The sequence below is a fragment of the Pantherophis guttatus genome, chromosome 2 (assembly GCF_059756535.1).
Source record: "Pantherophis guttatus breed Tessera chromosome 2, ASM5975653v1, whole genome shotgun sequence".
Classification (NCBI taxonomy): domain Eukaryota; kingdom Metazoa; phylum Chordata; class Lepidosauria; order Squamata; family Colubridae; genus Pantherophis; species Pantherophis guttatus.
Genome location: NC_142064.1, coordinates 138,798,500 through 138,819,883, shown reverse-complemented (window position 1 = coordinate 138,819,883; position 21,384 = coordinate 138,798,500). Strand labels below are relative to the sequence as shown.

Below are 21,384 nucleotides of genomic sequence, written 5' to 3'. Positions count from 1 at the left end.
TAACATCTCCCATTCAGAGAGAAGGCTCCGAGTAGGAGCAGGTTTCAAAACCCATCGCTACTGGTTCACTCGTGAGTGCACGTGTGCACACATGTGACACTTCTGCACATGTGCAGAAGCATTGGGGTGGGTGGGTGGAGCCTCTCGCCACGGCCGCTATTGGTTCACCCAATCTGGGGCGAACTGGGAGCAACCCACCACTGGCTCCAAGGTAAAAGGAGTGAGATTGTTTGAAACATCAGAGAACTAACATCAACTCACTTCAGGGCTTCCTCAAGGTGGTCAATATTGATCCCCAACGTCTTGCTTATTTATTTATTTATTGGATTTTTATGGTCTCCCATCTTAAACAACTCTGAGCAGCTTAAAAGGTAAAGGTAAAGGTTCCCCTCAGACATATGTGCTAGTCGTTCCCGATTCTAGGGGGTGGTGCTCATCTCCATTTCAAAACCGAAGAGCCAGTGCTATCCAAAGACATCTCCGTGATCATGTGGCCAGCATGACTAAACGCCAAAGGCGCACGGAACGCTCTTACCTTCCCACCAAAGTGGTCCCTATTTTTCTACTTGCATTTTTTACGTGCTTTCAAACTGCTAGGTAGGCAGAAGCTGCGACAAGTAACGGGAGCTTACCCTGTTACGCGGCACTAGGGATTCGAACCGCTGAACTGCCGACCTTTTGATCGACAAGCTCAGCGTCTTAGCCACTGAGCCACCGCGTCCCTGCTTACAACAACCATAAAATCAATAAATAAAACAATCATAAAAACATTAAACAAAAACTCTCCGCTGTAAATCCTCCACTTAGGATAACCCGCAGCAATCTCAGCTGCCATTCTTCTGTGTGTTCTTCCCCTACAATACCAGCACCTCGGTAAAAATTCCCGTCTTAATGGTCATCCAAAAGGCTGGAAGGATGGGGACCTGTATAGACTGGATTTGGCATTATTATCTACCTATTGAGTCCTCCCCAAGGAATTGAGATAGGCAGATGTTGATGTTTAACGGTGTTAGCGGTATTGTCGCAGGATGTAAGCTGTTCCGAGTAAAGCCGCCCTTTGTAATTGACTGATGGCGATTTTGCCAATGTTGATGGTATTCAAGTAGTTCTCCTTATATTTTGGGATTGCACCCAAGGCACCTATTACTATTAACACTATCTTTGCTTTCTTTTGCAACAGTCAAGCTCTTCTATTTGCAGGTCTTTATATTTTGTGATCCCCATCACCACCCACCAGTTCCTTCTCTTCAGTTGTCTCCAGGTATTGTGAAATGTCCACCATCCAGAATTTTTTTTGTCTTTATTATCAAGAATTGTTAAGTCTGGGGTGTTATATGGAGGGTGTGGGTCTGTTTGAATTCTAAAGTCCCAGAATACTGCAGACAAGTGGAATTTCTTGCAAAGATTCCAATGCACCATTGTTGCTACTTAGTCATGTCATTGTTTATAATCAGTCGGTGTGAACTTCTTGCAAGCAGCTAACTAGCTGGTCCACTCTTTCTTCAGCTTCTTTGCAAATCCGGCATTTATTGTCTCTTGCTGTCTTCTCGATTCTGGCTTTGTATGCATTTGTTCTTAAGGTTCTGTCTTGTGCAGCCAGAATTAGCCCCCTGTCTCTTCCTTCAATTTTCTTGTTCTTAGCCATTCCCAGGCCTTGTTGTTATCTGCTTTGTCTGTTGTTGTTTTTTGTGTGTCCTGGCCATGTAATACTTTGCCTTACCATGTCTCTTTTCTAATCTTCATTTGATCTTTCTTGTAGACCAGTACAGCCTATTCAGTATTCAGTAAGCCTTGGTGACATACTACCTTTAATGCATTTTCTTCATTGTCCTTCAGTTATTCTTCCAGTGCCTTTGCTTCTTCTTCAATTGTCTTCTGTATATTTGCATTCCATGCAAACATTCCATGCCCAATTACTTTCCTGGTAAGTACAGTCTCCCAACATTGCTGCATGGATGAAGGGCACGATTGTCATTATTTTTCTGATCTTCCTACTTAGGGCTTTTAGTTTTTCTTATTACAGTATTCTTGTAGTACTACAGGTAGTCCTTGACTAATGACCATAATGGAGCCTGCCCATTATGGCTGTACGTTGTGGCAGTCACAAAGTGGGTCATCACATGACTGACCCAATGTTATCACTTTTTTACAGTGGTCATTAAGAGAATCTATTGATTGCTATGGGGCATATTTGCTGGAAACTGGAAGAAAACATCAGCTTTCAGCAAAAACGTTGCAAATTGTGGTTTGTTTACGGTGACCGTGGGATGCTACAAATGGCCATAAATGTGTGGCCGCATGATGTCCTGTCACATGACCTTGTGGGGGGAGTGGAATTTTGGAACCAGGTTGTAAATACTGTTGTAATTTCAAACAGTTGTTAGGCGGCTGGTCATAAATTGAGGGCTATTAAAATAATATGGGAGTCAGTGAACAATCTGAAACTTTATGAAAGAGCCAAAGAGCAGGAGACAGTCCTAAGGTAAATTTGTGAACAGACTGACTGAACATAGAATAAGAGAGTTGAAAGGGATCTTGTAGGTCATCTAGTCCAACCCCCTGCTCAAGCAGGAGACCCTAAACCCATGATGGCGAACCTATGGCACATGTGCCACAGGTGGCACATGGAGCCATATCTGTGGGCACGCGAGCGTTGCCCTAGCTCAGCTCCAGTGTTCATGCGTGCGCCGGGCAGCTAATTTTCAGGCCTTCCTGGAATTCAGGAAATGGTCTGTTTCCGGCCTCCAGAGGGCCTCAGGGGGTGGGGAAGGCCATTTTCGCCCTCCCCAGGCTCCTAGAAAGCCTCTGGAGCCTGGGGAGGGTGAAAAACGGGACTTCCAGTCCCACTGAAAGTCCGGAAACGGGCCATTTCTGGCCTCCGGGGGGATGGGGAAGGCCGCTTTCGCCCTCCCCAGGCTCCTAGAAAAACTCTGGAGCCTGGGGAGGACGAAAAATGGGCCTACCAGGCCCACCGAGCCATCGCATACTAAAAGCAAGGGGAACGCAGGGGGAGCACGCACAAATGAGTTGGGGGGCGGGGCGCAATGATTTATGGGCACTCCCCCCACTTTTGGCATGCGACAGCAAAAAGGTTAGCCATCACTGCCCTATATCATTTCTGACAGATGGCTGTCCAGCTTGACATAAACATATCAATATGCATGTGCAGGTTATTTCTTATACATGCATGGATAATCTGACCCGTGAAGTTTGGGTCAGTGCATTTGAAGAGGGCCTGGGTGGAAGAGGCTGTTGTAGAATTGTTTCCATACCAAGCAAACCATTTTGATAATCTGCCACCTGGAATGAGGCCGCATGACTGGGTCACTTTCAGCCAGCACCTGAGATTTCATTCCACTCAAGCCACATAGTCCATCTTGCCCCTCCCCTTCTGAGATTACAGCTGCATATTTTCCCACCTGATCGATGCTTCTGCTTAGTTTTCCTTAGATCAATCTGTCATAAAATTGTAAAACTACAGGGGTCAAGTGAAACATTGGGTTTTAAAATGGCTCACTGGGATTTTCCGTCTCACATTTATTGCACACAGCTCTTAATGCAGGACAAGGTTTTTCATGATATGTGCAAAAAAATACACTCTGGCCTGGCAGTAAAGAAAGGTCTGCTTTAGAGGCTGCAACCTGAGCCAAATGTAGAAAAAGCCTCTAGAGGGCTACCTTGGCAGCCTATAGCAAATATTGTTAATGCAAAATAGAAAAGCCAAATTCTATTTTCTGTAATGTGTATTACAACTATAAAGCATTGGGGTCAGCTGCTCTTTCACACTGGTTATGGGTAAATGGCATGCACATTATTTCCCCCCCTCTGTTCTTGCACTTACAGTTCTATTTACAAAAAAAACCAGGGAGAAATCAAAAGAACTTATTTGAGATGATCCACAAGCCTGCCATGTATGCGAGCAGGTTGATAAAGAAGGAATGCTGGGGTGACATTCATGTCTCAAAGATCTTTTGTGTAGGGAAACTAAAGGATTACAATTATGCAGTGTTTACTCCAAAATGAAATCCCTTTTGAGTTAAATGAAGTTCACTTCAGCAGTTTACAATTGCAAATTCAAGGCCAGGTGGGATAATAGATCAACAGAAGTCATTTTAGCATGTATGAGAAGTGCAAAGAATGAAACAAAGTGTTTGCAAAAATAAAGAAAAATTACCTGAGGCGCATCCCAAGAAAAAGAGGGACACCACTGATTTTTTTTTCCCCTTTTCATTTTTTGCATAGATTGTACAGTGTGGGTGATGATAGATAGATAGATAGATAGATAGATAGATAGATAGATAGATAGATAGATAGATAGATGGGCAGATAGATTCTTGGGGAATATGTTTTATCCTTTGTTGTGGTCCATCAGCAGCCTGCGGAGCTGGCAGCGGAATTGAGCAGTGAGGGGGCTGGGGAGGACAATGGGCCAGTCCTGGAGTCAGGGAAAGGCCCGAACGAGGGCTCTGTGTCAGAGGCGGAGATGGGGCCAGGGCCATCTGGGAGCGATGCGCTGACTCCGGAGCCTCTGGAGGCGGATAGCAGAGAGGCAGAGGAACAGGAGGAGCCTGTTCCTAGTGCACGCTTGCGAAGAGCTGCCAGAAGGCAAGAGCAGCTAAAGCAAAAAGAACGACTTGGGAGTAAGGCCAGGAGATGATTGGCCCCTCCCAAAAGGCTTAAAAGAGCAGCAAGGGCATCTCTTGCTTCTGAACTTCGTGGGGTTTTGTTAAGAAAAGCCTTTGGCAGGATGCCAAAGATTGGTGATAAGGCCGAAGGACTGTTTATGAAGAATTTGTTTTGGAATTAATTTGGACTAAGCTGAGAATGAAGTAATTCTCAGCTGTTCTAATAAAATATGTTTGTTTAGGACTGATTGTGTCTGGTAATAACTACTTGGGCCTAGGTCACAACATCCTTATTGTTGATGGAAGACACATGCCTGTCACTGGAAACAAGACTCAACTGGCCATTTATTCAACTTCTATGCGTAAGGGAAGAGCAGAAGCATCAGGTCCTTCACTTTATGCTGCAAAAAGTCCTGGACTGGCTTTGATCACAGGTCTTAACCCTCCAAATAAGAACCACAAGGCTGTGATTCTCTGTGGTGCTCTGTGCGATAAAGCTGTTTTTATACGGGAACGTTTTTGGTATTATTGAAATCCTCCTACAATTAGCTGAAAGTGAAATTGAATAGCAATCCTCAGCACATTTATTACAGTATTGTATTATTCAACGATGTATTTTCCATTCAACCCAGATGCTCCTGTCGTGTTTACTAAGAAGTCAATTTCAATCCATAAATGCCTCTTTCAAAGTTTGCAGAGTTAAACTGTTTATGACTTCTTGACGATCCAGGCCTGGAACTGAGTGATTAATTCCCTTTTAAATGCTTTTGAATAGCATCTCTTTAATTTTCCCTCATTGCCAATTGCTGGCTGGCTAATTATGGCTTTTCCTCCATTGCTCTTGTTACCGTGGTTCATTTTGATATAGCAAGATAGTACCGTCAGAGGACTTCATGAGATTGTATTAATTGCTTTTAGTGAGCATTTTAGGCACAGCACATTAGGGGTGGGAATACACATAAATCTTCAATATCGGTGAGAGGTACTGGGTAAAAGAGGTATGTGATTGCAGGATGATTGCTTGACACTATATGAGTATAAGAGGATCTTCCGTTCTGAAAACAAAGTGTAGAATACCGTAATTCACAGGTATGGAATCTGAATTACTATATCACAGTCTGGCATTTTGAAATTCCAGAATTTTAGTATTTAAAAAACTGATAAAAATGAAAGACTGCACATGCAAACATCTGCAAATAGTTTGATTATTTGTTTCCAAAACCATGCCTGGACAGTACTATCAGCTGGTAGAAATCTCCAGTGAGGAAATGGTCAAGAGTAGATTTAATTTAATTTAATTAATTCAATTTATATGCCGCCCCTCTCCGAAGACTCAGGGCGGCTCACAATACATTTTTAAAAATCATTATAAAAAACATTTAAAAATTAAAAACATTAAAAACTCATTCACGCCATTCATGGCCGGATCTTGCCAGATCACAAGAGCGAGATCAACGGCCCCAGGCCTGCCAGAAAAGCCAGGTCTTCACTGCTTTTCAGAAGGCCAATAGGGTGGGGATGGTCCGGACCTCAGGAGGTAACTGGTTCCAGAGAGCTGGGGCAGCCACAGAGAAGGCCCTCCCCCACGGGCCCGCCAGCCTGCATTATTTAGCTGACGGGACCCGGAGGAGACCAACTCTGTGGGATCTTACCGGTCGCTGGGAGCTATCAGCAGAAGGTGGTCTCGAAGATAACCTGGCCCTAAGCCATGTAGGGCATTAAAGGTAATAACCAACACCTAGATAAATTTGAATTGAGCCAGGTGTTGATGTGATGCTCATCATCTGGATTCTCCATTGTAATATCTATGCCAGAGGGTCTCCAATTATGACCCTTTAATATGAATGTGTGTGACACCCTCCTCAAAAAAGAAACTAAATAGTAAATAAGCTGCTGTGATTGGCTTTGACGGACAGCTAGATTCTGGGGCTTAGCCATCTTTCAAAACTAATTTCATGTATTACGGTAGTTTTTGTCTTGGCTACAGCTTGTACAAGCAAGCCAGGAAGATTTTTGGCAGTGCTGCCACTTTGCTACATAAGCTTCATTAGGTTTTTAAAAATTGTGTGCCCCCTTCCTCTAAAGTTGCTTGTTATCCCCCAATGTTTGAAAACCCCTGACCCATGCACATTAAAAATCAGCCTTTGCTTTCACAAATCCCTAATTGTGCTGCTGAAGTGCCAAGGATTCTAGTCTTCCTTCTGGTTTCTATGCCACGAGGTACTCAGGAGAAAATCCCACAACTCCCAAACAGATAGATGTGCACTTGTTTGCAATAAGATGTGTGACTTAGTTCCAGGGGTGAAATGCTCCCGGTTCGGACCGGATCGTCTGATCCAGTAGCGATGGAGGCGGGTGGTTCGGAGAACCGGTAGCAAAAAACCCTGCCCCCTCCCCATGCCCAGCTGAGCCGCACAATCATCAGAGGCTTTTTTTTTTATTTTTAAAAGCATTTTTTCTACAACCTCTTCGGCGCAATTTAGTTTATTGTTAAAGGATAATAGAAATACCTTGTGTTCTGCTCTGGGAAGTCGGGGAGGGGGAGGGGGGTTGGGAGGGGGGGTGGGGAAATTGTGTTTGTTGTAAAACTTTTTCAATAAAAAAAAAAAATCCTTTTTTTCTTTTAAATGCCACTGCTGAGTTGCCTGATCGGCAGAGGCTTTTTAAAAAGCTCAGCTTGGATCGTCAGAGGCATTTAAAAGAAAAAAACCCTATTTTTCTTTTAAATGCCTCTGATGATCCAAGCTGAGTTTTTAAAAAAGCCTCTGCCGATCAGGCAACTCAGCTGGGATCGTCAGAGCCTTTTGAAAGCATTTTTTTACAACCTCTTCGCCGAAGAGGTTGTAGAAAAAATGGTTTTAAAAGTAAAAAAAAAAAAAATTGGCCACGCCCAGCCAGTCACATTACCCCACCACCACAAAGTCACGCCCACAGAACCGGTAGTAACAAATTTTAGATTTCACCACTGCTTAGTTCCCTTCAAAGAAGCTGATCCTCTTTCTATGAGAGAATACCCCAGTTCCTTCTGTAGGGAAGGACCCTTTTGTCGTCTTTTGTGATGTCCATTTACTACTGTCTTTGGAAGGCTATACACAGGTAGTCCTCAATTTACAACAGTTCGCTTAGTGACCATTGAAAGTAGCAATGAAACTGAAAAAAGTGACATGACCATTTTTCACACTTATGACCGTTGCAGCATCCCCAGAGTCACATGATTTACAGTCGGATGCTTGACAACTGCCTCACATTTATGACGGTGGCAGTGTGCTGGGGTCACGTGATCCCCTTTTGCGACCTTCTGACAAGCCAAGTCAATGGGGAAACCGGATTCACTTAACAACCGCCGTGTTACTAATTTAACAACTGCAGGGATTCACTTAGCAAATGTGGCAAGAAAAGTTGCAAAATGGGGGCCAAACTCCCTTAACCAATGTCTCCCTTAGCAACAGAAATGTTGCGCTCAATTATGGTTGTAAGTTGAGGCAGTGGTGAAATTCAAATTTTTTTACTACCGGTTCTGTGGGCGTTGCTTGGTGGGGGTGGGGTGGCTTGGTGGGCGTGGCAGTGGAAGGATACTGCAAAATCCCTATTCCTACCCCACTCCTGGGGGAAGGATATTACAAAATCTCCATTCCCACCCCACTCTGGGGCCAGCCAGTATTCGCTGGTTCTCTGAACTACTCAAAATTGCCGCTACCGGTTCTCCAGAACCTGCTGGATTTCACCCCTGAGTTGAGGACTACCTGTAGGTGTTTCAAGAGAGCCGAAAACACAAATCACTTCCAGACCTTAAAAGAACCTAAAAATTCAGTGGCTTTCGTACTGACCGATTAAAAGGGGTGGGGTGGGGGAGATAATGGAGAATCCACAATTGGATAATACTGTATTAATTAATTAATTCTTTATTAAGCATCAGCTAACATGTCACAGGGAGTCCTGCATGCTTTCGAGATCGCCGGAGCTCTTCCTTGGGACAATTGCATAACGGAAGGATTTTTTTTTTCCTCCCCTCCCTGCTCATATTGGAGGGGAAGGGAACGAAACCTGACCCTTTTGATCTAACCAGGCGACGGGAACGTCACGCTCACGACAGCGCGATCCTCCCACGGCGGCCTCGTCAACCCCGGGCAGCCCACCTCTTTGGCCTCGGGGCTAGCTCGGAAATGGGAAAACCTTTTTTTTCCACTCGCCGCGGAGCCGGGGGAAAAAAAAAAAAAAAAGCTTACTGCACCGGAGGGAGGGGAGCCGCTGCGCGCACCAGGGCGTGTATTTTGGGCTCGGAGGCGTCTATTTTTAGCCCCCCATTGATGGCTGGGATTCCGACGACGTCAATCGGGTCTGGGCTTTGACGTCACGGAGACTCCTTCCTGGCCGGGGCCGAAAGGGCGGAGTTTGCAAGAAAATAAAGCCGCGGGCGGATGGGGAGAGCAGCCTTGTGGTGGTGGTGGACGGGTGGGGGGCGATTGTCGTCTTCGGCGCGGAAGTGGGCGAGAAGGACGACCGGCTGGCTGGCCCGGCTCACAATGCTTGGGGAGGTCAGGGCCCCGGAGGCCGCTTCCGGGCCGCTTTCCCCGGCGAGGAAGCCGAGAACCGGCGCTGCGGGGACGGCGATGGAGAAGGACGTGCAGCAGGTGAGAAGTGAAGGGACGCGCGCCCGGGCGATGCCCGTCCCTACCCGGCGTGGTCGCACACACACACACACACACACACACACACACACACACATACATACACATACATATGATATACATATACATATACATACATATACATATACATATACATATACATATACATATGATATACATATACATATACATATGATATACATATACATATCATATACATATCATATACATATACATATACATATGATATACATATGATATACATATACATATACATATGATATACATATACATATACATATGATATACATATACATATACATATATACATATACATATACATATACATATACATATACATATACATATACATATACATATACATACACACCCCTTTTAAACCCACCAGCCGGCGGGTCTGTCTGTCGGAAATCCAAGTCCCCCCCCCCCCCACCCTTTGGGTTCCGGATTTCCTCCGTCCTTTTTTAAAGCCTTCGGGGCGGCGCCAAACTTTATCGGGTGAAAGTTGGTACCCTGGAGGGAAATGCAGAGGAGGCGAAGCAGGGAGCCGCCTGGTCTTATCCTCCGTTCTTTTACAACCCTGAGAGACGCTCCATTATGCGGGTTGGCGTAGTAGATGATCCAAGTTACCCTGCCTGGAGGCTGAGAAATTGTTGCTTAATACGGCCGGCCGGCTTTGATAAGCGCGCAAAAGTGCTTTTTCAAAAGGCGATTGGACCCGGTTGTTGTTGTTGTTGTTTCCCCTTCGAGGAAGAGAACCCAAAGGTGCTTTTTTTTTTTCAGGAGGCAACCCGACTTTCTTGCTTTTTCTTTGAAAGACGTTTGGCTTCTCATCCAAGAACGATCTTCATGGATGAGAAGCCAAACATCATCAAAGGAAGACCTTTAATGGTCCCTAACAATGTCGGAGATGGTCAGATAAGTTTCTGAGAAAATAATGGAAGGGTTGTATTGTTTTGCAGTCAACTGGTCCCTTAGCACTCTCTGTGGGGGTTTATCTTTGCCCTCAGGATGTAATTGGTTGTGGGTTTTTCTTGGCACTACAAGTTGTAGACTGGAGATTGTTGTTAGTTGCGAAGTCGTGTCCGATCCATCGTGACCCCATGGACAACTTTCCTCCAGGACTTCCTGTCCTCTACCATCCCCCGGAGTCCATTTAAGCTCACACCTACTGCTTCAGTGACTCCATCCAGCCACCTCATTCTCTGTCGTCCCCTTCTTCTTTTGCCCTCAATCTTTCCCAGCATTAGGCTCTTCTCCAGTGAGTCCTTCCTTCTCATTAGGTGGCCAAAGTATTTGAGTTTCATCTTCAGGACCTGGCCTTCTAAAGAGCAGTCAGGGTTGATCTCCTCTAGGACTGACCGGTTTTTTTGCCTTGCAGTCCAAGGGACTCACAGAAGTCTTCTCCAGCCCCATAGTTCAAAGGCCTCAATTCTTAGACTGGAGATAGGTGGTATGTTATCCCTCCCCCTCTGTTGAGAGAAGGTTGCTCAACATAAATGCCCTCTTTTACACCTCTTTCAAACTAAGGATCCTCTCTATCTAAAAGGGGTCCAGTTGCCTTTTGAAAAAGCACTTTTGAGACAACTACAGGTAGTCCTCGACTTACGACCACAATTGAGCTCAAAATTTATGTTGTTAAGTGAGACATTTGTTAAGCGAATTTTGCTCCTTTTTACGAGACCTTCCTTGCCACGGTTGTTAAGTGAATAGCTGCAGTTGATAAGTTAGTAACCTGGTTGTTAAGTGAATCTGGCTTCCCCATTGACTTTGCTTGTCAGAAGGTCGCAAAAGGGGATCACGTGACTTTGAGACACAGCAACAGTCATAAGTACAAACCAGTTGCCAAACATCTGAATTTTGATCACATGACTATGGGGATGCTTCAAAGGTCGTAACTGTGAAAACCGGTCATGAGTCACATTTTTCAGTGCCATTGTAACTTTGAACGGTCGTTAAATGAACTGTTGTAAGTCGAGGACCACCTGGATGCCTGAGAATCTCCACAGACATTTTACGGGTGCTTTTGTTATTTAGGGAATTGTGGGAAGGCATCTGCCTGGTTTCCCGCATTTTAATCCTTAGATGGGCACCTGGCTGGATCTTTACAGATCAATTTTGTTCTTTGGGGTTATTAGGGGTTAGAACAGCCTTCACTAATGCAATGTCTACCTACCAGATTGTGGCATTAGAATTCGGAAGCTTTGATGGCATTGCATCTTCGAGACTTGATAAGATAATGTGTCCTGGCTGAATACTTGCATTGAATTATGCTGATGGAAGCCTATGGGTTGGGATCTAATTTCTAAAAAAAAATGCTCTGCTACAAACTTCAGTGTCCATTTCCTTTTTCTTTGAAGCCTGCAGACCCCAGACCTCATCCATACTTGGAAGAAGATTGCTCAAAAATTATTCTGCTGAGAAGGGAGGAGGTTTCATTTCTCCCTTTCCTACAAATAAATTAAATATGGTGGGCAGTCAGCTAGTCATCCAGCACCGCTTGGATAGAGTTTAGAGCAGGGCTGTCAAATTCCTGACCCGTGGGCTGGGTGCATCACACACTAGCCATGCCCACACCAGAGGTAGGATTCACTTACCTTCCCTACCAGTTCACAAATGTGAGCGCCTTCTACGCATGTGCAGTAGTCGTGCATTACATCCGGGCAGGTGGGCGGAGCCTCCCGCAGTTGCCACTACCGGTCCGTGCGATCCGGAGAGAACCGGCTGAATCTCACCACTGGCCCACACCCAGTTTAGCGAAAGAGGGAAAAGTTCTGATATGTCACATGACGACGCCGTGATGACGTGAGCTTGACACCCCTGGTTTAGACAAAGACTTGTAAGACCCTGTTGGGGGCTACATGTATGAATGGAGTTAACTAATATACACAATAAATAGATTTATTTAGCCCTTGGGATGAAACTAAGTGTCCCTAAATCAAATTCTTTGTTTATACATCATGGACTTATTGCATAAGCCCACTTTGTGTTTGAGTTAGACCATCAAGAATCAGGTTGTGATACATTCTAAATACTTCGGAGAGTGATGTGTTTGATGAGGACAGTAAAACACTTTCTTAAAACAGCTTTCCTCTTTGCCTTCTGTTTGGAAGTCAAGCTAGTTTTGTTTCATGGCATTCACTCCTGAATTAAGCCAATTAATTGGCAATTAAATTAAGACTATTTACTTGGAAGGAAGTCCTGCTGAATTCAGTTGGACAGAGTCCACTTGTGTGGGCCTAGGCTTGTAGTCTTTAAATTTCACTGATGTGTGGGTGTGTGTGTGTATGTGTAGTGCTGGAGAGGAGAGTGTGTAGTTGATTGACAAGCTAGGCATCTTTCTAGAGTGCAACCTGCTTCTCTTACTGGAATTGCAGTTCCAATTGCCACGTGGCTCTGGTTGATGATCTTGGCTGTGCTTCAAAGGGCCAGAATCTCTTTTTATGTAATAGTTCTGAGCACTCCACTTTTCTTACCGTGCCACCCATCTAGTGAACAGTCTGCTTGAGATGTCAGTCAGGCTGGGTGTGTTAACTGCTCCTGCAGTCATCCTAGGTGAGCTTAATCTGAGCTTCCTCTTTTGGTGTGATTACTATATGCTTTTCTTTCATAGTTAAAACATGGAATCCATAATCCTTGTGGCTAAGAAATCAAGCTTGAAGCTATGTGGCTTCACTGTCCAGTGAAATAGTTAAGGCTGAAATTAGAACTGAGCAGTAAGCTTTTAGTGTCTTTTAACATGGCTATTTCCCGTGAAATGCTTTTTGACAATATTAGTTAATTTATTAATAAGCATTATAGCTGTTTTGAATGCATTGACTAAAGTAACAAATAATCAAAATTCTGTCACTCTGCTTTATTAATCTTGCTGGAAATTGTTAAGCAAGAATTATGCACTCAGAATATGGACTTCAGAATGCTAAGAAATTATAGGTTGTAGATGGATCCTTAAATTAAATTTCTCTGGTCATTTTTTTCCTCCCGTTCAAGCATGTCCAATTCTCAGAGATGGCCTGGACAAGTCCCTACAGTTTTTCGGAAGTGATTTGTCATTGCCTCCTTCCTAGGGCTGAGAGAAAGTGACTGGCCCAAGCCATGCAGCTGGCTCTAGTCATTGTTCGTTTTAATTGTTTGTTGATTGTCATAGGTCTGACTCATACATAGAACTAAGCTATAAACTACTATTTACAGATTTGGGGTTTACAGCATTTGGATTTGTCTACATTATAACTTAGCACAAAGGATAAAGAAAAACATAGATTACAGCTGTTGCTTCTACCCTTGCCATTTGAGATTAAATGTTTGGATATGTCCACCATAAAATATCTTTTTTTAAAAGCTATACAATAACTATTTCACTGAAGGCAAGGATGGAAGGGTAGGGGGTGTGTGCTTTTCTTGAAGGTCTCTTCAAGCCATGAATATTTATTTTCAACAGCAGAAATGCAGCCTTATGCCTCCATCCTACTTTGCTCTACTTAGCAACAAAAAATCATTGCATTAAGAGGAACCTGCTTGTTAAGTGGTATATAGAGAATTGGATGTCATAACTGATAGGGTCCCCTCAGTGCCAATTCCCATAAGCTGATTTCTGATCCTTATAGGATTGTATTTGCACTTCAGGCTTTATTGATTGATGGATTGATGGATTGATTGATTGATTGATTGATTGATTGATTGATTAGTTTGATTTATATGCCACCCTTCTCCGGAGACTCAGGGCAGCTTACAATGCTTTTAAGCAATAGCCTTCATACTTTTGTATATACCTGCTTAGTAGGGCTTTTTGGCCCCCCCCTAAGTGGTGTTCTATTTTATACAAAGTCAGCTTATTGCCCCCACAAACCGGGTCCTCATTTTACCTACCTCGGAAGGATGGAAGGCTGAGTCAACCTTGAGCCTGGTGAGAATTGAACTCGCAGTAATTGCAGGCAGCTGGCAGCTAAATACTACTTTAACAGTAGTTTAGTCCACTGCGCCACCAGGCTCTAAAACAGACTAACGTAAGTGATAGACAAGTGACGCTTCTCTAATCCAAAACCACATAATCACTTAGTTTGATGGAGCTCTCCCTTGGCAAAAGGAACCTCTTTTTATTAGGGAATTAAAATAGTGAAAACATGGCCAGCATTTCTTTTGGTGCGTTGAAATGTATTTTTACCTTATTTTATTTTAGAATTGGCCATACTGGGACTCAGGGATTCTCTTCTCAGTGTTGACTGGAAATATGTGGTTTAGGGGCTGACGAGGGAAGTTCCTTAATTTCAGATGGATTCCCTACCTGGCCTATAAAGAGCCTCTGGCATCTGCCTTCAAGAGCTGCTGACGCGGAGTGCTTGCTTGTCCAGCTGCTGACGTTCAGTAGTGGGTGGGGCACCCTTAGCACTTTGACGCCCCTGTGGGTTTGGCTTCCTCTGAAACACAAACATGTGTGCGCGTAGCATGTTGGCTGCCAAACCTCCGCTAGCAGTTCCCAGCCCAGCCTCTGTAGATTGGAACCAGCTGCAGGCATTAATCCTCCACCGTGGCTGGCAGGCAGCCAGATGGCTGGTGCCCAAGGTGTTCACTGCACCTGCACCTGATAAAAGGGGGGCACAGAGTAGGGGGCAAAAAACAGGTTTTACCTTCCTGAAGGGAAGCTCTTCTTCCAAGAGGAACATGTTTCATCCATGAACCTTTCTGTTTTGGGGAAAGAGGACATACTAGACATTCTTTCCAGAAGGGAAAACCCTTGGAAATAACTGCAGCTACAACATTCTGGCCAAACTCAAATATTTTTCTTAGCCATTGGGCTTAAGTTTTTATTTGAAATGGCATGTCACATTTTTAAGGAAAGAACAATATGATTTTATTCGGCTTTCGGTGGGGGTTTGGCTTGATTCTAAGTCAGTTGTGCTTCCAGATGGAGAGCTTTTGTCACTACCAATCAAAGGGCATAGCACAGCTGTTCCTTCTCCTTCTCCTGGATATGAAAAAAAGGTCCAAGGCAGGATTATGGGGAAAATATAGGAGGGGCACACTAAAATGTGAACTTCTGCCTGTGGGATGCCACAATAAAGATCTCATTTGGGGGGGGAAAACATATAACCTTGACAGTTTTGAAAAGAGTTGACAACTCTACAACCAATGGAAGGTATACTCTAGACCAGGAGTCTCCAACTTTGGCAATTTTAAGACTTGCTGGCTGAGGAATTCATGGCGTTCAAGTCCACAAGTCTTAAAATTGCCAAGGTTGGAGACCCCTGGTCTAGAAAACAGTAGGAGACAGGTTTACATTTAAATAAGCTGCACAGTATTATCGGGACGGATGAATTCATTTAAGGGTGCATTCATTCCGAGTAGAAGAACCAGTTTTAACCCAGAGTTGAAACAAGGAATATTCCACAAATCAATACACAATTTTGATGCCCTTCAGAGGTGTTGGACTCCTAATGAAAATGATGGGAACTGGAGTCCAATGCTTGTGAAAGGCACCATGTAAAAAGGAACAATGGAATTGTTCAAACAGAAGGACTTGACATTTCAATGAACTGATTCAGCAACAACAAAAGATAGTTATGTTAAATGAGTTCTCAAAACAGAAATGCCTTTCTTGCAGAGCTGGTTTCTTTCTCTTACCCCTGTTGCTTTTCTTGGAAGGATTCTTCCAGTTCAGTTCTCCCGGCCGATTTGCCAGTACACCTTGTCCTATGGCTGATAGCTTGGGCCAAGAAAGATGCTCTACTATTGTGTTGGTTTTCTGCCAATAAAAATTGTCGTGGCAGGATGCACAGGCTACAGATGAACATTGTCCAGAGTGACGGAACTATGGAAACAATCAGGAGTCATCTGGGGTCAGGTATCAAGATAGGGAAAGTCCCCTCTGTTTCTCTCTTGATGGAATTAGAAAGAAACATCTTTCCCCTTTTTCTGGGTAAGACCCAAATGTTTTAAGGGGCTTCTTCTCTTTAAAGTGAAGGAGCATTACATGCTGGGATTTGGTCAGAATCGATGGGCATTTACAGGGGTTGGCTGCTGGGGGTTGGCAGGGGTTTGGGAGAACCTCTAGCTAAGATTCTGTACAGTTTGGAGAACCCCCAAATCCCACTCCTGGCTGGCCCTGCCCTGCCCCGCCCCTCCCAGGAGTCCCCACACAGCCCGTTTTGGATGCAGGTAAGTGCAGAGCGAATGTGGAGGCTCGGGGAGGGTGAAAAATGGGCCTACCGGAAGTTTGGAAGAAGGCCTCTTGAGCCTGGGGAGGCCATTTTCGCCCTCCCAAAGGATTGAAGAAAGCCTCCAGAGCCCGGGGATGGCAAAAACACCACCACCCCGCCGTGGTGCAGGAGGCCAACTAGGCCACGCCCACTATGGCCATGCCCACCCAGCAACCAGGCTGAAAACCCCTTGCTAAAATTTTTGAAGCCCACCCTTGCATCGTACCATAATATTTCCTCACAAGCATAATATGAGAAAATGCCAAATGCCTGCCTTCTGGAGAAATATGGTCAGTGTTACTAGAAAGTTTAAGACTCTGCTTTAGAACATTAGGCACTGCCCAGAAACTAAAGTATGAAACTTGCCCAGTGAGGCTAATTGTTTGCTATCTTCCATCTCAACCTATCTCACAAACTTGTTTGCAAAACTAAACTTTTTGCCCAAAAAAAATTTTTCCCCCCGAAGAGGAGCATCCTAAACCTGACATTTTTGTCCTGAAAGAAATGAATTCTAGATCCCCATAGAACCTTTTGGTCTCCAAAGATGAAAAACCCTGCTTTGCAAAAAGAAATGTCTTTGGTTTGTTACTTTTTAAACAACTATTCACTTCGCTGCACTTCAACCAAGTGAGCCACTGCGTTTCCTGAAAAGGACTTTCTTCTCTAGAAATATTTGTTACTGTCTAGAATATCAGTCTCCACAATTCCAGCTAGGAACTCCAAGCACCTTGGCACATTCCACTCCAGAGTGAAAGTGAGAAGGACTTCGTCTTCTAGCTAATCTGATCTGCACCTGGACTGTTGGCAGGAGTGGGGCGGCAGGGGGTCGACTATCTGAAACTCCAAATTCAACGTACATCAGGCTGTGTTGAGCCAGACACAATCAGCAACAGGGCTAGTAGGCAGAATAGCTGTCTTTGAAGAAGACTGTCAGGATCACTCTTCTTTCTAGGGAAGAAACTGCTTTTGAGTGGTTAATGTTTAGGAATTAAACTCTACTACTAACTTTCTCAGTCACTCAGAAGTAAACAAAGCCTGGGTGAACTGAGTGCATCTATCCAGTCACCTGTAAATGCCAGAGCATGAAAAAAAGGAGCAGGTCATGTGAATAATGCAGTCTGCAATCTTGACAGTTGGAACCTCTCTTCTCCCACAGGTCCTCCAGTTGTAGTCAGGGCCAGGTTGAAAGTCATACTCCCCCATTGGATGTGTCTTCTGATAATAATAACTGTCCCTTATAGCAATCCTTGGGATCATTTGTAATGGTGCTTCGGTGGTCTCTCAGCAGGAGAGGGGTAGAATGAAATGATGCAGGCAGAGGGGACTGATCTTTAACCTCCTACTACCCTACTAAAATTGCAGGTCTAGAAGGAAAGAAAATAGTCTTTAATCAACAATGCATCCAAGAACCGAGTTGCCCAACATTTAAATTTACCCTCTTAATTAAGCACTGCAGTGATAATATTTTTCAAATGCCACTTCTGGATCCTTTCAGGTGGTTGAGAAGCCAATGTTGTTAGCGCTGCTGCTTAAGGGTCTCATTCAGAAGTCCTTTTCAACAAAACCCAGCAAGTTGCATGGTAAGGCAAGGACTTTGAGATGGTTACTGGTGTCTGTCCCAAAAGCACTTGGCAATTCAATGGTGTTTATTACCTTTGCCAGCCAGTTCCAAGATATGGCTGAGAACACTCTGAAACTGGGAGTTGTCTTGCAAATGTACTCGCACACCCTCTTTCCTTTGGATCCATGTTGTGCCAGAATGCTTTGCAGATCTGGGTTCTTGTTGGAAGGGTGCATGATTTTGATATGATTGGCAGCCCAGGATGCTGCCAGGGATGTTAAAGCACAGTCTCTCGGGACTCGCCACCTGCTCCATCAGTGTTGCTGGCTGGTAAAGCAATAGCTTTGTTGCTTTGAGTGAAACTGCAGTTGGCTTTAGTTTTAAAACACATTGTCAGATAGCTTTCAGAGCCTTCTGTTTTTCCACAGCACTGTTGCCATTGCTACAAAAAATTCTCCCTTTCTTTCCAGTATTCTTTTAAATGGTTGGAAAAGGCACCGTGTATATAGTTTGTTCACCAAGCAATATATATATATATATATATAACCAGAACAGGACAACATGTATCAGAAAGCACGGAAAGCACCCCAAAGTCTGTACCAACAGTTAAGAGGGGGGGAGTGGGGAGGGAAAGAGAGAGAGAGATGCCTAAATAGGGAGGAAAAGGAACACTTAAACTAAACATCCATTGAGAATGGAGCAAATTTAGTGGCCATACAATACTTTGTATTTGTGTGTTTGGGAGGGAAATCTCAGGTGGGGAATTAGAATTGAATTAGCATTCTGGGCTGCAATTACCTGCTGCAGGTTCTGTTGCCTTTGTTTTTGTAGTGAGGACTACACTCCCACCAGAGAATTTGTTTGGAAGATACAGGGCAGGCAAATTGAATGGGCCCGGGTAGAGCCAAAAATACATTGCAAGACCCAGGCTTTCATTCTAACAGTCTTTCTTTTCTGTTCTTCCTTCCTTTCTCTTTATTAGGTGGGCTCACACAATATGCTTAACCTGTTTTGCTGAATTAACCCTGGTTCTAGCTCAATATATTGTGCAAACCTAGAAACGTAGCCCAATGAGTAAGGTCCACTCAACCTGCTACATTTTATATTCTCTTCTCGCATCCCTTTTTTTCTGTCTGTCTTTCAAGATCAGAGAAGAAACCTATCTTTCATCAGAGGTTTGAACGGATGTCTTGTCAAGGGTTTTTAAAGTCAGCTCCAGGACCCCATGAAATTGGGCCAAGGGCTACAAGTCTTAAATCATTTAATCGGCAGCTGGGTTGGTTTCCTGGCTATAGATCTGCATTCAGGTTGCACCTTTCATTTTGCTCCTACTTGTCTGGTGAGGCTTCTTTAACACAAGATTTTCCATTTCATTCCAGAACGTTGGTTAGGAATGGAACCCCAGGGGTTAGGTACATATTGACAGTTCTGTCAATTACTTTGAACTGAAGGGAAGAAAGGAGATATCTGGGCCCGGAGATCTAAGTGGGTTTCCCCTGCCTCCTCTGAGTGGCAAGCCACATTTCCATGCACCTAAAGAAGTTCTCACCTCCCCCGCAGACATTGCTGAGGCTGGAAGCCACAGGCTGTTCACCTTCAAGTATGCTTATTTACTTCAGTGGAATTTCCTACTAAAGCCATCTGAAGGTATGCCATGACATTTACCCCTTTGGGGGGTTCTCCCGAGTTTGATTTTGCCTTTTATGAGGCTATTTTTCTTCCTCTTCTGGAATCCAAGCCACCATTACCGTTTGGGGGCTAGGTGAATATGCAGAATGTTTTGTGGCTTCTTGTTTTCCGTCAGGTTTGGCTTTCTTCCAAGGGGCTCTTTTTCCAGAACAATAGGAGGACATATTGACTCCATTTTGACCCATAATAACCCAAATCAAAAAACTAGATAGTAAATCCACATTTAAATCCTATCATTCACCAGTCAGCACAAATTGTCATCATTAACAATTTCAGTATTATATAAGGAGTGAGGGAGGATGTTCTGAGATGGAATATTGACTCTTTCTGTATTGTGGAAAGAGTTGGATTCGTGACCTAAATCGATCTTTCTGGTTGATATTCTATGAATTCATCCTTAGGAGGGCTTTGGCTCCATGAACATTAGGTAGTATACTGCAGGGGTGGGTTCTACTTACCTTTACTACCGGTTCGCAATGGGGCCATGTGTGAGCACGCATGATGTTCCTGATGATGTCGGGGTCAGTGGGCGGAGCATCTTGCCAGTTTTACTACCGGTTCTTGCGAACCGGTCCGAACTGGGGGCAACCCACCACTAGTATACTGTCCCTGAATTTGCACATCACAATGAGGCAAGATATTATTTCTTTGGTTTTCTCTTAGCAAAATAAACAAATCCAGCCATTGTGATTTACAGGCCATGATTTGTGGCTTAACCAACCAGCTGTGGTTTGTTTTTCAAATTATAGTTAAATAGAATTCAAAGCCTTTAACATTATCCTGAACAAACAAGCCCGTATCAGAATGCAATTATGTTTGACTAAAAAGTTGGCTGGTACTTGGTGTAAGAAACAGGCAGATGGAATCTGGGCTCTTCTGAACAGCCCTATGCTGCAAGCATGAATCCTCTGTTAACCTATTTACCAATCTGACTCTTTAAAAAGAAAAAATTAAATCCTCCACGGGACATCCTCAGTTCCACATTCATGAAATGTTCTGGTTTGCCCTTAACACAACCCAGCCTTTGAGAAGTGTTGGAAAGATGGTTACATTCTTCAGAGCAGCTGCTCCGGGATTCTTGCCAGGTCTTTGACTCAAACATTTCCTTAAAAACGCATCTCGTTACGCAGTCGGTTTTACAAATGTGAGGCCTTTAAGCAAACTCAGAGGTTGTCTAGGCCAAAAATATTTTTAACAATAGGAAAAGCCATCAATCTTTCCAGCTGCTGAGTTATCGGTGTCTTTTATGCTTGGCTCACATAATTCCATTCCGAGACAACAGTATCACCGAGCAGGAGAATTTGGAAAGGGGAGGAATAAAAGAGGCTAGACTGAGGCTAGACTCCTGTCTACAGTAGTGAGCAAACTTTTTTTAGGGATTGAACTAAACTTTGCAAAGAGGCTTTTGCATCTAACTGTTGAGCCAGTAAGCTCAAGTTTCCTTTTGGCCAGGCCTCTTTCCAACCTGTTTCTCAGCATGCTTGCTCAAAAAAAAAAGAAAAAAAAAAGACAATGCTATTCAGCAAGAGCATTTTTGTTGTTTGTTTCTTCAAGTCAGCCTTGACTCCTGGTGGCAGCCTGGACAGCTCGCTGCCATTTTCTTGGCTATTTTTTTTGGAAGTGGTTGTCCTTGCCTGTTCTACCTGGGGCTGAGAGAGGGTCTGGCT

The 21,384-nt window shown here is 44.1% G+C and overlaps 1 protein-coding gene across 1 annotated transcript in view; it reads left to right on the top strand.

The window, feature by feature from the left end:
* Window positions 1-9,070: 9,070 nt before the first annotated feature.
* Window positions 9,071-21,384, top strand: part of NR4A1 (nuclear receptor subfamily 4 group A member 1) — a 42,718-nt gene continuing 30,404 nt past the window's right edge. Inside the window, exon 1 of the mRNA XM_060688881.2 lies at window positions 9,071-9,256. The gene's annotated coding sequence lies outside the window, so the exon portion shown is untranslated. The remainder of the gene's footprint in view (window positions 9,257-21,384) is intronic.